Source organism: Ranitomeya imitator, chromosome 1, assembly GCF_032444005.1.
Source record: "Ranitomeya imitator isolate aRanImi1 chromosome 1, aRanImi1.pri, whole genome shotgun sequence".
NCBI lineage: Eukaryota > Metazoa > Chordata > Amphibia > Anura > Dendrobatidae > Ranitomeya > Ranitomeya imitator.
Window position 1 is genome coordinate 205,880,399 of NC_091282.1, and position 13,764 is coordinate 205,894,162.

A 13,764-nucleotide genomic window follows, 5' to 3' on the forward strand; every position below is an offset into this window, starting at 1 on the left:
AGACACTGTGTTTCCTCCTTTTTGATGCTCTGCCAGGCCTTCACTGCGGTGGTTTTCAGTTGATGTTTGTTTGTGGGCCTTTCTGTCTGAAGTTTAGTCTTTAACAAGTGAAATGCTGCTCAATTGGGTTGAGATCAGGTGACTGACTTGGCCATTCAAGAATATCCCACTTCTTTGCTTTAATAAACTCCTTGAGTGCTTTGGCTTTATATTTTGGGTCATTTTCCATCTGTAGTATGAAACGACGACCAATTAGTTTGGCTGCATTTGGCTGGATCTGAGCACACAGTATGGCTCTGAATACCTCAGAATTCATTCGGCTGCTTCTGTCCTGTGTCACATCATCAATAAACACTAGTGACCCAGCGCAACTGGCAGCCATACATGCCCAAACCATCACACTGCCTCCGCCGTGTTTTACAGATGATGTGGTATGCTTTGGATCATGAGCTGTACCACGCCTTCGCCATACTTTTCTCTTTCCATCATTCTGGTAGAGGTTGATCTTAGTTTCATCTGTCCAAAGAATGTTCTTCCAGAACTGTGCTGGCTTTTTTAGATGTTTTTTTGTAAAGTCCAGTCTAGCCTTTTTGTTCTTGATGCTTATGAGTGGCTTGCACCGTGCAGTGAACCCTCTGTATTTACATTCATGCAGTCTTCTCTTTATGGTAGATTTGGATATTGATACGCCGACCTCCTGGAGAGTGTTGGTCACTTGGTTGGCTCTTGTGAAGGGATTTCTCTTCACCATGAAGATTATTCTGCGATCATCCACCACTGTTGTCTTCTGTGGGCGCTCAGGTCTTTTTGCATTGATGAGTTCACCAGTGTTTGCTTTCTTTCTCAGGATGTACCAAACTATAGATTTTGCCACTCTTAATATTGTAGCAATTTCTCAGATGGGTATTTTCTGTTTTCGCAGCTTAAGGATGGCTTGTTTCACCTGCATGGAGAGCTCCTTTGATCGCATGATTACTTCACAGCAAAACCTTCCAAATGCAAGCACCACACCTCAAATCAACTCCAGGCCTTTTATCTGCTGAATTGAGAATGACATAACGAAGGGATTGCCCACACCTGTCCATGAAATAGCCTTGGAGTCAATTGTCCAATTACTTTTGGTCCCTTTAAAAACAAGGTGGCACATGTTAAGGAGCTGAAACTCCTAAACCCTTCATCCAATTTTAATGTGGATACCCTCAAATGAAAGCTGAAAGTCTGAACTTCAACTGCATCTGAATTGTTTTTGTTTTATTTCATTGTGGTAATGTGTATAACCAAAATTATAAAAATGTTGTCTCTGTCCAAATATATATGGACCTAACTGTATATATATATATATATATATATATATATATATATCTATATATATATCTATAATATAACGGTGGGAGCGTCACTCTGTCCGAAGCCTTTATAGACTGCGCAACGCACCGCACCTGCGCAGTCTGGACCAGAGTGACGCAGCCGAACTTAATTATTCCCCCCATAATATACCGGCCGTGGGGGCTCCACCCCCCTCCCACCCCCTGTGCGCCCTGCCCCCGTGTGCCCCCCCCCCCCCCCCGCTGTGATTAAAATACTCACCTAGCTTCCGGATCCCTCGCCGCAGCGTCCTCTTCTGGCCGCAGCCTCTCCTGTATGCGGTCACGTGGGGGTAATGTAGCGCTGTCTCCTGCACGGCACACGGACTGCACACGGACAATGTCCAGCACAGCCGCCCCCAGCACAGCCACAGCCACGCACAGCCACCCCAGCACAGCCACGACGCACAGGAGTGAGGAGCCCTGGGGAGTGAGGCACACACAGGCCAATGCTGCAGTGTCAGACAACTGCAATACACAAGTCAAAGCAATAGGTACTACCAGTACAGTGAGGTGTCAGGTTACACCTCCTAATATACTCTATGGAGAGGGGAGGAGTGAGGAGCCCCGGGGAGTGAGGTACACACAGGCCAATGCTGCAGTGTCAGACAACTGCAATACACAAGTCAAAGCAATAGGTACTACCAGTACAGTGAGGTGTCAGGTTACACCTCCTATTATACTCTATGGAGAGGGGAGGAGTGAGGAGCCCCGGGGAGTGAGGTACACACAGGCTGGTGCTGCAGTGTCAGACAACTGCAATACAGAATAATGAGCTGCATTTACTGCTATAATCTGTCCCATAATCAATGTGAAAAAAACCTCTGTGTGAACACATGGATGCTAAGAGAGTTAAAAAAGTATGTGCATTAAAACCTTACAACAAAAATCAGCTTAGTAATACATACAGCTATTTATATGAGGTGCATCTTGTGACCCATACACACAGTTGCATTGTCCTTTATTGTCTCCTTATCTTGTACAAGTCTATACAAGTTGTGGCTTCACAGATCGATCCCTTCACTCTTGTTAGCACTAGCACTATTTGCTGAAGTACCCAGGCGCCATTAGCTTGGATGCAGTTTCATCAGGTTTGTTGACATGTTGCTTGGATACTAGGAGATAGTGGCTCCATGCTAGTTACTGCAGCAACCACAGAGCTGACATTCCTCTACAAGGGAAGCCGAGGACTAGTAATCCTGGGATAGTTCAGGCTAAGGTCCAGAGTCCTGGAGGCTACAGCTCAATGGTAAGAGAAAGCAGACGTGCGCTCATCCTGCCCTGCTGTGGACATGTCAGCCTTTATGTGTGTGACACCATATGGCAGCACTGTTTATTGGACAAGGATTGCGGGTTTCCCTTTGAACATACCGACAACGGGAAGTTATATTCACTTGCTAGAGAGACAGCTTGTAATCTCGTTCTTATTCTTGTCATGATCCACAATAGTGAAGTAGCCCTCAGTCTATATTTTTGTATTAAATGTGTGCATATATGAATGTAATGTAGTGTGAGCATATTAGTATACTCACCCACCGCCGCCTTCTCCGGGACCCAACACTATTGTGTTCCTCCTGCTCGGCAGACCGGGTCACGCTCTGTAGGAGCCGGAAGTCTCTTTCACAATGTAAGTCTATGGAGCCGGATTCTGATGCTGTACAAGTCACTTCCGGACTGCGCAGAGCGCACTGTGACCCGGATACTCTGCAGAGCAGCGTCGTCACTCAGAAGAGGAGCAGAGCGGCGCTGGACACCGCAGAGTATATTCATACACTCACACTACGTTACATGCATATATAGACAGATTTAATTAAAAAAATATATAGATGAGTGCACGTTTACATCAGCAGACATCGGACAAATGTGCATATGTATGAGACTGGAGAAATAAAGAACCTTAGGTCACGTTCACATGTTCAGTATTTGGTCAGTATTTTACCTCAGTATTTGTAAGCGAAAACCAGGAGTGGCTGATAATTACAGGAGTGGTGATGTGTTTCTATTAGGGTATGTCCACATGTCAGGATTTCTTGCAGAAATTTTCCTGACAAAAACCGGACATTTCTGTCAGAAATCCGCACGCGTTTTTTTACGCGTTTTTGGTGTGTTTTTTTGTGCGTTTTTCCCAAATGCATAGAATAGCGGGAAAAACACAGAAAATCAGCAAAATTAATGAACATGGTGCTTTTTTTTTTACCGCAATGCGTTTTTTTGTGGGAAAAAAAACGCATCATGTGCACAAAACATGCAGAATGCATTCTAAATGATAGGATGCATAATGTATGCGTTTTTTTTATAGCGTTTTTACCGTTGCACATAACCTAATACTTTTCCTCTGATTGTTCCACTCCTGGTTTTGGCTTACACATACTGAGGTAAAATACTGACCAAATACTGAGGTGTGAATGTGGCCTTATAGTCAGAATCTAAAATTTAACATTAGTCCAAATCACGTAAAGTACAGTATACCTGGCTATAAAGAGATATTTGTTATTGTATGCTTCCTAGTATACGGGTCAATTCATATGACGGTACAGTGGGCATATTTTTCCTCCGTATTATGATTGTAGGTGCCGCACCATCATATAGAGCAGCATTAATAAATTCAGCTCCTGGGGGAACGCTGTGAGACTCTCTGGGACTAATTAGTTGTTATTCATCCTTTTTTAGATCCAAACTTGTCTTGTAGCATAAACTTTACATTTCCTCTGATCAACAATAGAAGATTCCTAAGCCAAACTGTGGCAAATACATTTACATGGTTACATAGGATGAGAAATTACAAATATCTTTGAAGTTCACCCTTTCTTCAGCAGTTGTACAATATTTATAGCCAGATTATTTTCCCACAATATTGGTTGTAAGAAAAGCATCCAGCTCTTCTTTAAATGCTGTTATAGTGTCGGCCATTACTACCTCCTGTGGTCGGGCATTTCAGAGTCTGACTGCTCTAACTGTAAAGAACCCTTTCCTGTTTAGATGCAGGAAGGATTGTGCCTATCCTCCACATGTAATGAATGCCTCCATTGTTGTTGCTACGCTCATGTTCTAGTGATATGGGTAATGGCCCTTCCAGGATCACTGACAAATGGCTGCAGTTGCAATGTAGCAGAAATATCAAACGCTAAACTTGCAGATGCTGAATACTTGCAAAGTATGTAGTACAGTCTATCTCCAGCTGGACCTTTTATAACACAATACGTTATCTCTGTGCCCCACCAGACCACTCACCTTACAATTATTGGAAGTAAGGCTGTGTGCACACGATGCAGATTTAGTGCAGATCTGCTGCGTTTTTTTCTGCGCAGAAACGCTGCAGAACTGCACTGTGATTTACAGTACAATGTAAATCAATGTGAAAAAAAAAAAGCTGTGCACATGGTGCAGAAAAATCCACGCAGAAACGCTGCAGATTTCAAAGAAGTGCATGTCACTTCTTTTGTGAAGTTCTGCAGCGTTTCTGCACCCCTCCATTATAGAAATCCACAGTGGTAAAAACCGCACAAAATCCGCATCAATTCCGCATAAAAAAATAGAATTATTCTTACCGTTAATTCGGTTTCTAGGAACCTTCCACGACAGGATGATGTCTCCCCGCCCTAATGGGGGACAGGAAACACAAAGAGGTTAAATACCCTCCCCTTCCTGCCACCTCCAGTGTTTTTTCTGGACACAGTAGTATGTATAGTTACCACTTAAGTGCAGGAATCATCCAATAAAATTATCAGATAGGGAGGGAAATTAGTGCTGTCGTGGAAGGTTCCTACAAACCGAATTAACAGTAAGAATAATTCTATTTTCTCCAGTCACCTTCCACGACAGCGGTACTGGAGTAGTACCAACAAATAATTTCTAGGGGAGGGACAACCGCTTGCAGAACTGTTCTGCCGAAAGTTAAATCCCGGTTGAAATCAAGCCTGTAGTGCCTGGTGAACGTATGCACTGATGACCAGGTGGCGGCTCTGCAAATCTGCTCCGTAGAAGCGTCACCTCTCTCTGCCCATGATGTTGACACCGACCGTGTAGAATGGGCCTTCAGTGATGGAGGAGGTGGTAGATTCTGGGATGAGTATGCCAGAGATATGGCTTGTTTTATCCAGTTGGCGATAGTATTTTTCGTAGCCTTTCTGCCTTTGTTCTTCCCGGAGAGTTGAATGAAGAGATTTTGATCAATCCTCCAACTCTCTGTTTGTGAAAGATAATGTAGAACCACTCTGCGAACATCCAGAGTGTGGAAGGACTCCTCTCTCACATTAGAAGGATCCAGGTAGAATGAGGGCAACACTATGTCCAGGTACATAGTGCATATTCCAGGTGCCTTCTGGGAGAAGCGAAGTCTCCCTAAGCTAGAAGATCGTTGGGTACAGCCGGGACCAGCTGCTTCGAAAGCATCACCAAACCAGGGATTCAAGCTTCAGGAGGCTAATTTGCATATTCCAGGTGCCTTCTGGGAGAAGCGAAGTCTCCCTAAGCTAGAAGATCGTTGGGTACAGCCGGGACCAGCTGCTTCGAAAGCATCACCAAACCAGGGATTCAAGCTTCAGGAGGCTAATTTGCATATTCCAGGTGCCTTCTGGGAGAAGCGAAGTCTCCCTAAGCTAGAAGATCGTTGGGTACAGCCGGGACCAGCTGCTTCGAAAGCATCACCAAACCAGGGATTCAAGCTTCAGGAGGCTAATTTGCATATTCCAGGTGCCTTCTGGGAGAAGCGAAGTCTCCCTAAGCTAGAAGATCGTTGGGTACAGCCGGGACAAGCTGCTTCGAAAGCATCACCAAACCAGGGATTCAAGCTTCAGGAGGCTAATTTGCATATTCCAGGTGCCTTCTGGGAGAAGCGAAGTCTCCCTAAGCTAGAAGATCGTTGGGTACAGCCGGGACCAGCTGCTTCGAAAGCATCACCAAACCAGGGATTCAAGCTTCAGGAGGCTAATTTGCATATTCCAGGTGCCTTCTGGGAGAAGCGAAGTCTCCCTAAGCTAGAAGATCGTTGGGTACAGCCGGGACCAGCTGCTTCGAAAGCATCACCAAACCGCGCGCCGTAATTTTTGCCTGTAGGACATTATTGCAAGAGAGCTTGGCTGAGTAGATTACACAAGAAGGAAAACACACAGCAAGTCAGCAGGATCTAGGAGCAACATGGCAGATGTGACAACCTACATGGTGAGCTGCAGCATGTGCTACATGTTCACAGATCGACCAGAAGAAGAATCCAATTTCACCTGTCAGAAGTGTAGACTAGTGGCCCTTTTAGAAGAAAAGGTGCGGGGTCTGGAAGAAAGAATAGCAACTTTGAAACTCATCAAAGAGAATGAAGACTTTCTAGACAGAACAGAAGCATCTCTACTGGTCACAGAAGGTGAAAAAAGTGTCAGAGAACCTCCAAAAGCAGATGAGTGGAAGCATGTGACCAAAAGAAGCAAGAAGACCATGAGAAATCACCAACCACACAACTGAAGAACCGATATCAAATCTTTGTAGAGGATGAAGATGGCACACCTAAGAATGAAGCAATACCAGCAAGCAAAAAAGAAAAGGGCACACAGCAACAAGTGACAGCAAAAAGTACAGCCAAGAAGCAACGAAGAGTGGTGGTGGTGGGAGACTCACTACTGAGAGGCACAGAAGCAGCCATCTGCAGACCGGACATAACTGCAAGAGAAGTATGCTGCCTTCCAGGTGCGATGATCAAGGATGTGACCGATAGGATACCAAAGCTCTTCAGCTCCAAGGACGTCCACCCATTTCTTCTGATACATGTTGGCACCAATGACACGGCAAGGAAGGACCTACCGACAATCTGCAAGGACTTTGAAGAGTTGGGGAAGAAAGTAAAGGAACTGGATGCACAGGTAGTTTTTTCTTCTATCCTACCAGTAGACGGGCATGGCACCAGGAGATGGAACAGGATCCTTGATGCAAACAACTGGCTAAGACGATGGTGCAGACAACAAGGATTTGGATTCCTGGACCACGGTGTGAATTACTGGTATGATGGACTCCTCGCCAGAGACGGACTACACCTCAACAAACCTGGGAAACACACATTCGCCAGAAGACTCGCTACACTCATCAGGAGGGCGTTAAACTAGAAGAAGAGGGGACGGGAAGAAAAACATTAGACTTGAACATAGAAGATCCAGGAAAACATACTCAGAAGGGAGGTAAGAACATTTCTAAAACAATCCACAGTGAGGAGATTGGAACAAAACAAAATCCTCTGAACTGCATGCTCGCAAACGCCAGAAGCCTGACAAACAAGATGGAAGAACTAGAGGCAGAAATATCTACAGGTAACTTTGACATAGTGGGAATAACCGAGACATGGTTAGATGAAAGCTATGACTGGGCAGTTAACTTACAGGGTTACAGTCTGTTTAGAAAGGATCGTAAAAATCGGAGAGGAGGAGGGGTTTGTCTCTATGTAAAGTCTTGTCTAAAGTCCACTTTAAGGGAGGATATTAGCGAAGGGAATGAGGATGTCGAGTCCATATGGGTTGAAATTCATGGAGGGAAAAATGGTAACAAAATTCTCATTGGGGTCTGTTACAAACCCCCAAATATAACAGAAAGCATGGAAAGTCTACTTCTAAAGCAGATAGATGAAGCTGCAACCCATAATGAGGTCCTGGTTATGGGGGACTTTAACTACCCGGATATTAACTGGGAAACAGAAACCTGTGAAACCCATAAAGGCAACAGGTTTCTGCTAATAACCAAGAAAAATTATCTTTCACAATTGGTGCAGAATCCAACCAGAGGAGCAGCACTTTTAGACCTAATACTATCTAATAGACCTGACAGAATAACAAATCTGCAGGTGGTTGGGCATTTAGGAAATAGCGACCACAATATTGTGCAGTTTCACCTGTCTTTCACTAGGGGGACTTGTCAGGGAGTCACAAAAACATTGAACTTTAGGAAGGCAAAGTTTGACCAGCTTAGAGATGCCCTTAATCTGGTAGACTGGGACAATATCCTCAGAAATGAGAATACAGATAATAAATGGGAAATGTTTAAGAACATCCTAAATAGGCAGTGTAAGCGGTTTATACCTTGTGGGAATAAAAGGACTAGAAATAGGAAAAACCCAATGTGGCTAAACAAAGAAGTAAGACAGGCAATTAACAGTAAAAAGAAAGCATTTGCACTACTAAAGCAGGATGGCACCATTGAAGCTCTAAAAAACTATAGGGAGAAAAATACTTTATCTAAAAAACTAATTAAAGCTGCCAAAAAGGAAACAGAGAAGCACATTGCTAAGGAGAGTAAAACTAATCCCAAACTGTTCTTCAACTATATCAATAGTAAAAGAATAAAAACTGAAAATGTAGGCCCCTTAAAAAATAGTGAGGAAAGAATGGTTGTAGATGACGAGGAAAAAGCTAACATATTAAACACCTTCTTCTCCACGGTATTCACGGTGGAAAATGAAATGCTAGGTGAAATCCCAAGAAACAATGAAAACCCTATATTAAGGGTCACCAATCTAACCCAAGAAGAGGTGCGAAACCGGCTAAATAAGATTAAAATAGATAAATCTCCGGGTCCGGATGGCATACACCCACGAGTACTAAGAGAACTTAGTAATGTAATAGATAAACCATTATTTCTTATTTTTAGTGACTCTATAGCGACAGGGTCTGTTCCGCAGGACTGGCGCATAGCAAATGTGGTGCCAATATTCAAAAAGGGCTCTAAAAGTGAACCTGGAAATTATAGGCCAGTAAGTCTAACCTCTATTGTTGGTAAAATATTTGAAGGGTTTCTGAGGGATGTTATTCTGGATTATCTCAATGAGAATAACTGTTTAACTCCATATCAGCATGGGTTTATGAGAAATCGCTCCTGTCAAACCAATCTAATCAGTTTTTATGAAGAGGTAAGCTATAGGCTGGACCACGGTGAGTCATTGGACGTGGTATATCTCGATTTTTCCAAAGCGTTTGATACCGTGCCGCACAAGAGGTTGGTACACAAAATGAGAATGCTTGGTCTGGGGGAAAATGTGTGTAAATGGGTTAGTAACTGGCTTAGTGATAGAAAGCAGAGGGTGGTTATAAATGGTATAGTCTCTAACTGGGTCGCTGTGACCAGTGGGGTACCGCAGGGGTCAGTATTGGGACCTGTTCTCTTCAACATATTCATTAATGATCTGGTAGAAGGTTTACACAGTAAAATATCGATATTTGCAGATGATACAAAACTATGTAAAGCAGTTAATACAAGAGAAGATAGTATTCTGCTACAGATGGATCTGGATAAGTTGGAAACTTGGGCTGAAAGGTGGCAGATGAGGTTTAACAATGATAAATGTAAGGTTATACACATGGGAAGAGGGAATCAATATCACCATTACACACTGAACGGGAAACCACTGGGTAAATCTGACAGGGAGAAGGACTTGGGGATCCTAGTTAATGATAAACTTACCTGGAGCAGCCAGTGCCAGGCAGCAGCTGCCAAGGCAAACAGGATCATGGAGTGCATTAAAAGAGGTCTGGATACACATGATGAGAGCATTATACTGCCTCTGTACAAATCCCTAGTTAGACCGCACATGGAGTACTGTGTCCAGTTTTGGGCACCGGTGCTCAGGAAGGATATAATGGAACTAGAGAGAGTACAAAGGAGGGCAACAAAATTAATAAAGGGGATGGGAGAACTACAATACCCAGATAGATTAGCGAAATTAGGATTATTTAGTCTAGAAAAAAGACGACTGAGGGGCGATCTAATAACCATGTATAAGTATATAAGGGGACAATACAAATATCTCGCTGAGGATCTGTTTATACCAAGGAAGGTGACGGGCACAAGGGGGCATTCTTTGCGTCTGGAGGAGAGAAGGTTTTTCCACCAACATAGAAGAGGATTCTTTACTGTTAGGGCAGTGAGAATCTGGAATTCCTTGCCTGAGGAGGTGGTGATGGCGAACTCAGTCGAGGGGTTCAAGAGAGGCCTGGATGTCTTCCTGGAGCAGAACAATATTGTATCATACAATTAGGTTCTGTAGAAGGACGTAGATCTGGGGATTTATTATGATGGAATATAGGCTGAACTGGATGGACAAATGTCTTTTTTCGGCCTTACTAACTATGTTACTATGTTACTATGTCCTGACCTCTATGAAAGTCTGATGTTACTTTAGGTAAGAAGGTAGGATCTAGACGAAGGATTATACTATCAGATGTTACCCTTTAGTAAGGCTCTTGTATGGATAGGGCATGTAGTTCTCCTATCCGTCTGGCAGAGGTAATAGCCACTAAAAAGACCGTTTTTAGGGTAAGAACCTTTAATGAAGACTGAGATAAAGGTTCGAAAGGGTCCCGAGTTAGACTATTAAGGACCAAATTAAGGTCCCAAGGAGGAGTATTGTTGAGAACTCTGGGACGGATTCTACTCGCTGAAGTTACAAAACGCCTGATCCACCGATGTTTGGCTAGTTCCTGATCGAAATAGGAGCTAAGTGCTGAAATCTGTACCTTTAAGGTGTTAGGCCTAAGACCCAACTCTAGACCCCTCTGCAAGAAGTCCAGAATTTTGGCAATATTTGGATGAAATGGGTCTGGAATATCTGGAAGATACCACGATGAAAACTTCTTCCAGATTTTGGCATAAATGGCATTTGTTATGGGTTTTCTACTGTTTTGGAGAGTATGAATTACTTCATCTGAGAGACCTCTTACCTTTAGTATCTCGGCCTCAGAAGCCATGCTGAAAGATTTAATCTGTGAAGGTTTGGATGCAGCAACGGTCCCTGATGAAGAAGATTTTCCTTCTGAGGTAGACATACTGGACCTTCCTGAGCCATGTCTAACAGGGCGCTGTACCAACTCCTCCCCGGCCATGTTGGCGCGATTAGAATCGCCGTAACTCGTTCCGATCGGATCTTCTGTAGAGTTTTTGATAGCAATGGGATCGGAGGAAAGGCATAAACGAGGTTGAACCTCCACGGGTGAGAGAACGCATCCATGCCCAGTGCTCTGTCTGCCATATTTAGGGAGAAATAAGTTTGCAGCTTGGCATTCTGACTGTTGGCAAAAAGGTCCACTTCTGGCATCCCCCATCTGGAAATCAGGGAGAGGAAGACCTCCTGGTCCAGACACCATTCCCCTGGATGTACATCCCTTCTGCTCAGGAAATCTGCCTGGGTATTGGCTAACCCCTTCAGGTGAACTGCCGAAATAGAGAGGACGTGCCTCTCTGCCCAGAAAAAAATGTTTGAGGCTAAGGTTTTTAGTTTCCTGAATCTTGTGCCTCCCTGATGACGAAGGTATGCTACCGTGGTCATATTGTCGGAATATATTCTGACATGGTGTCCCTGAACACTAGAGGATGCGGCTTTTAACGCTTCTTCCACCGCTTTCAGTTCTCTGAAGTTTGAAGAGCTTGCTCTGATGTCTGGGGCCCAGGTGCCCTGGAAATGGGTTCCCTCGACTATAGCTCCCCATCCCCTTTGACTGGCATCCGATGTTAGTGTCTTTAGCGGGATCTGATCCCAACTGACCCCCTGTTGGAGGTTTCGGAGCCGTAGCCACCATGTCAGGGATGCCTTGACATGATTGGGAAGGCAAATTCTTTTGGAAAGAGAACTCTGCTGTCCGTCCCAGGATGATAGGACATGGGTTTGGAGGACTCTCGTGTGGGCTTGGGCCCAAGGTACCATCTGGATACAAGATGTTAGAGATCCCAGCATAGACATGGAATGTCGTAGAGTAGGAGCCTTCAGGGTTCTGAATGCTGTTATCTTCTGTACCAGATCGAGTTGACGTTCTCTGGCAGAAAGGATCTCCTCACCTCCGAGTCCAGAAGGACTCCTAGGAACTTCTTCCTCCTGGAGGGAAGTAGGTCCGATTTCTCTAGATTCGGGATCCAACCCAACGACTTTAGGATTTCTAGAGATCTTGTTAAGTCCGCCCTGAGGCGGGAGACTGAGGGAGCAACAATGAGTAGATCGTCTAGATAGGGTACTATGCAGATCCCCTGAAGACGGATGAATATAATGGCTTCTGTCATGATCTTTGTAAAGACTCTGGGAGCTGAGGCGATTCCAAAGGGAAGGGAGTTGAACTGGTAGTGCACTATCTCCCGATCCTGAGATATTGCGAATCTTAGGTATTTACGGAATTCCGGATGGATTGGGACGTGATAATACGTGTCTCTCAGATCCACCGTAGCCATCGCCCAGTCCTGTCCTATCAGAGGGATCGCTGTTTTGACCGACTCCATCTTGAACCTCCTGTAGGTTATTACTTGATTCAGGGGTTTCAAGTTGATTATTATTCAGTGCTTCCCCGAAGGTTTCTTGATCAGAAACAGGTGGGAATAGTGTCCTCTGCCAATTTCTTGCTGAGGTACTGAGGAAATTACTCCTTCCTGGAGTAAGTTCTGGAGGCCGGAAAGAAATGCGCCCTGAGGGCTGAGACTCTGCAATGAGGTTATCCTTATGTGATGAGGGGGAGGGCTCTCGAACTCTAATTTTAGTTCATTCTGAATAGTGTCGAGTACCCACTGGTTCGACGAAATGGAACTCCACTGGTTGATGAAGCTCGAGAGACGCCCCCCAACGCCCTGGGCGTAGTCACTGTTTGTCTGGGGTCTGCTGGGCCTGGGAACCAGGATGTTCCTACCTTTCCCCCCTTTAGGATAGCTCCAGCGTCCTGATTTGCCTTTCCCTTTGAATTCCCGTTGGAAGGGTTGTCCTTTTGAGGGACGAAAAAAACGTTTCTTCGGATTTCTCTGTTCCGGAAGCGCTTTCTTCTTGTCCGTTGCTTTATCCAGAATATCATCCAGGGCCTGCCCGAACAGATAGCGGCCCTGAAAGGGAATGGCACAGAGCTTTGTTTTGGACGTTATGTCCCCACTCCAAGACTTGAGCCATAGAGCTCTTCTGGCTGAGTTAGAGAGAACTGCCGATTTGGCAGCCACTCTTACGGACTCTGCCGAAGCATCGGCAAGGAAGCCCGTAGCTTTCTGGAGAAGCGGGAGAGAATCTAAGATTACTTCCCTAGATGTTCCCTGGGTAAGGTGGTCTTCAAGCGTGCGGAGCCAACGGAATAGGGATCTAGCCACGCAGGTGGACGCAATGTTTGTTTTAAGGAGATTGGTAGAAGTCTCCCACGATCTTCTTAGTAAACTCTCCATCTTGCGGTCCATAGGGTCTCTGAGTTGGGAAGAATCCTCGAAAGGGAGGGTTGTCTTTTTTGACACTAGAGACCTGCACGTCTACCTTAGGGGTATCCCACAGAGAGACGTCTCCATCGAGAGAAAAACGATTTTTAAGCTCAGAGGGAACAGTAAGACCCTTTTCGGGCGATTCCCATTCATGAAGAATGAGACTCTGTACATTCTCATGTATAGGGAACCCCTTTAATTTTTTAGGTTTTAACCCACCGAACAT

The 13,764-nt window shown here is 44.7% G+C and overlaps 1 protein-coding gene across 1 annotated transcript in view; it reads left to right on the forward strand.

The window, feature by feature from the left end:
• The first annotated feature begins 2,520 nt into the window (after positions 1-2,520).
• The window catches only part of LOC138657684 (zinc finger protein 474-like), a 69,372-nt gene continuing 58,128 nt past the window's right edge, over positions 2,521-13,764 (forward strand). Inside the window, exon 1 of the mRNA XM_069745385.1 lies at positions 2,521-2,613. The gene's annotated coding sequence lies outside the window, so the exon portion shown is untranslated. The remainder of the gene's footprint in view (positions 2,614-13,764) is intronic.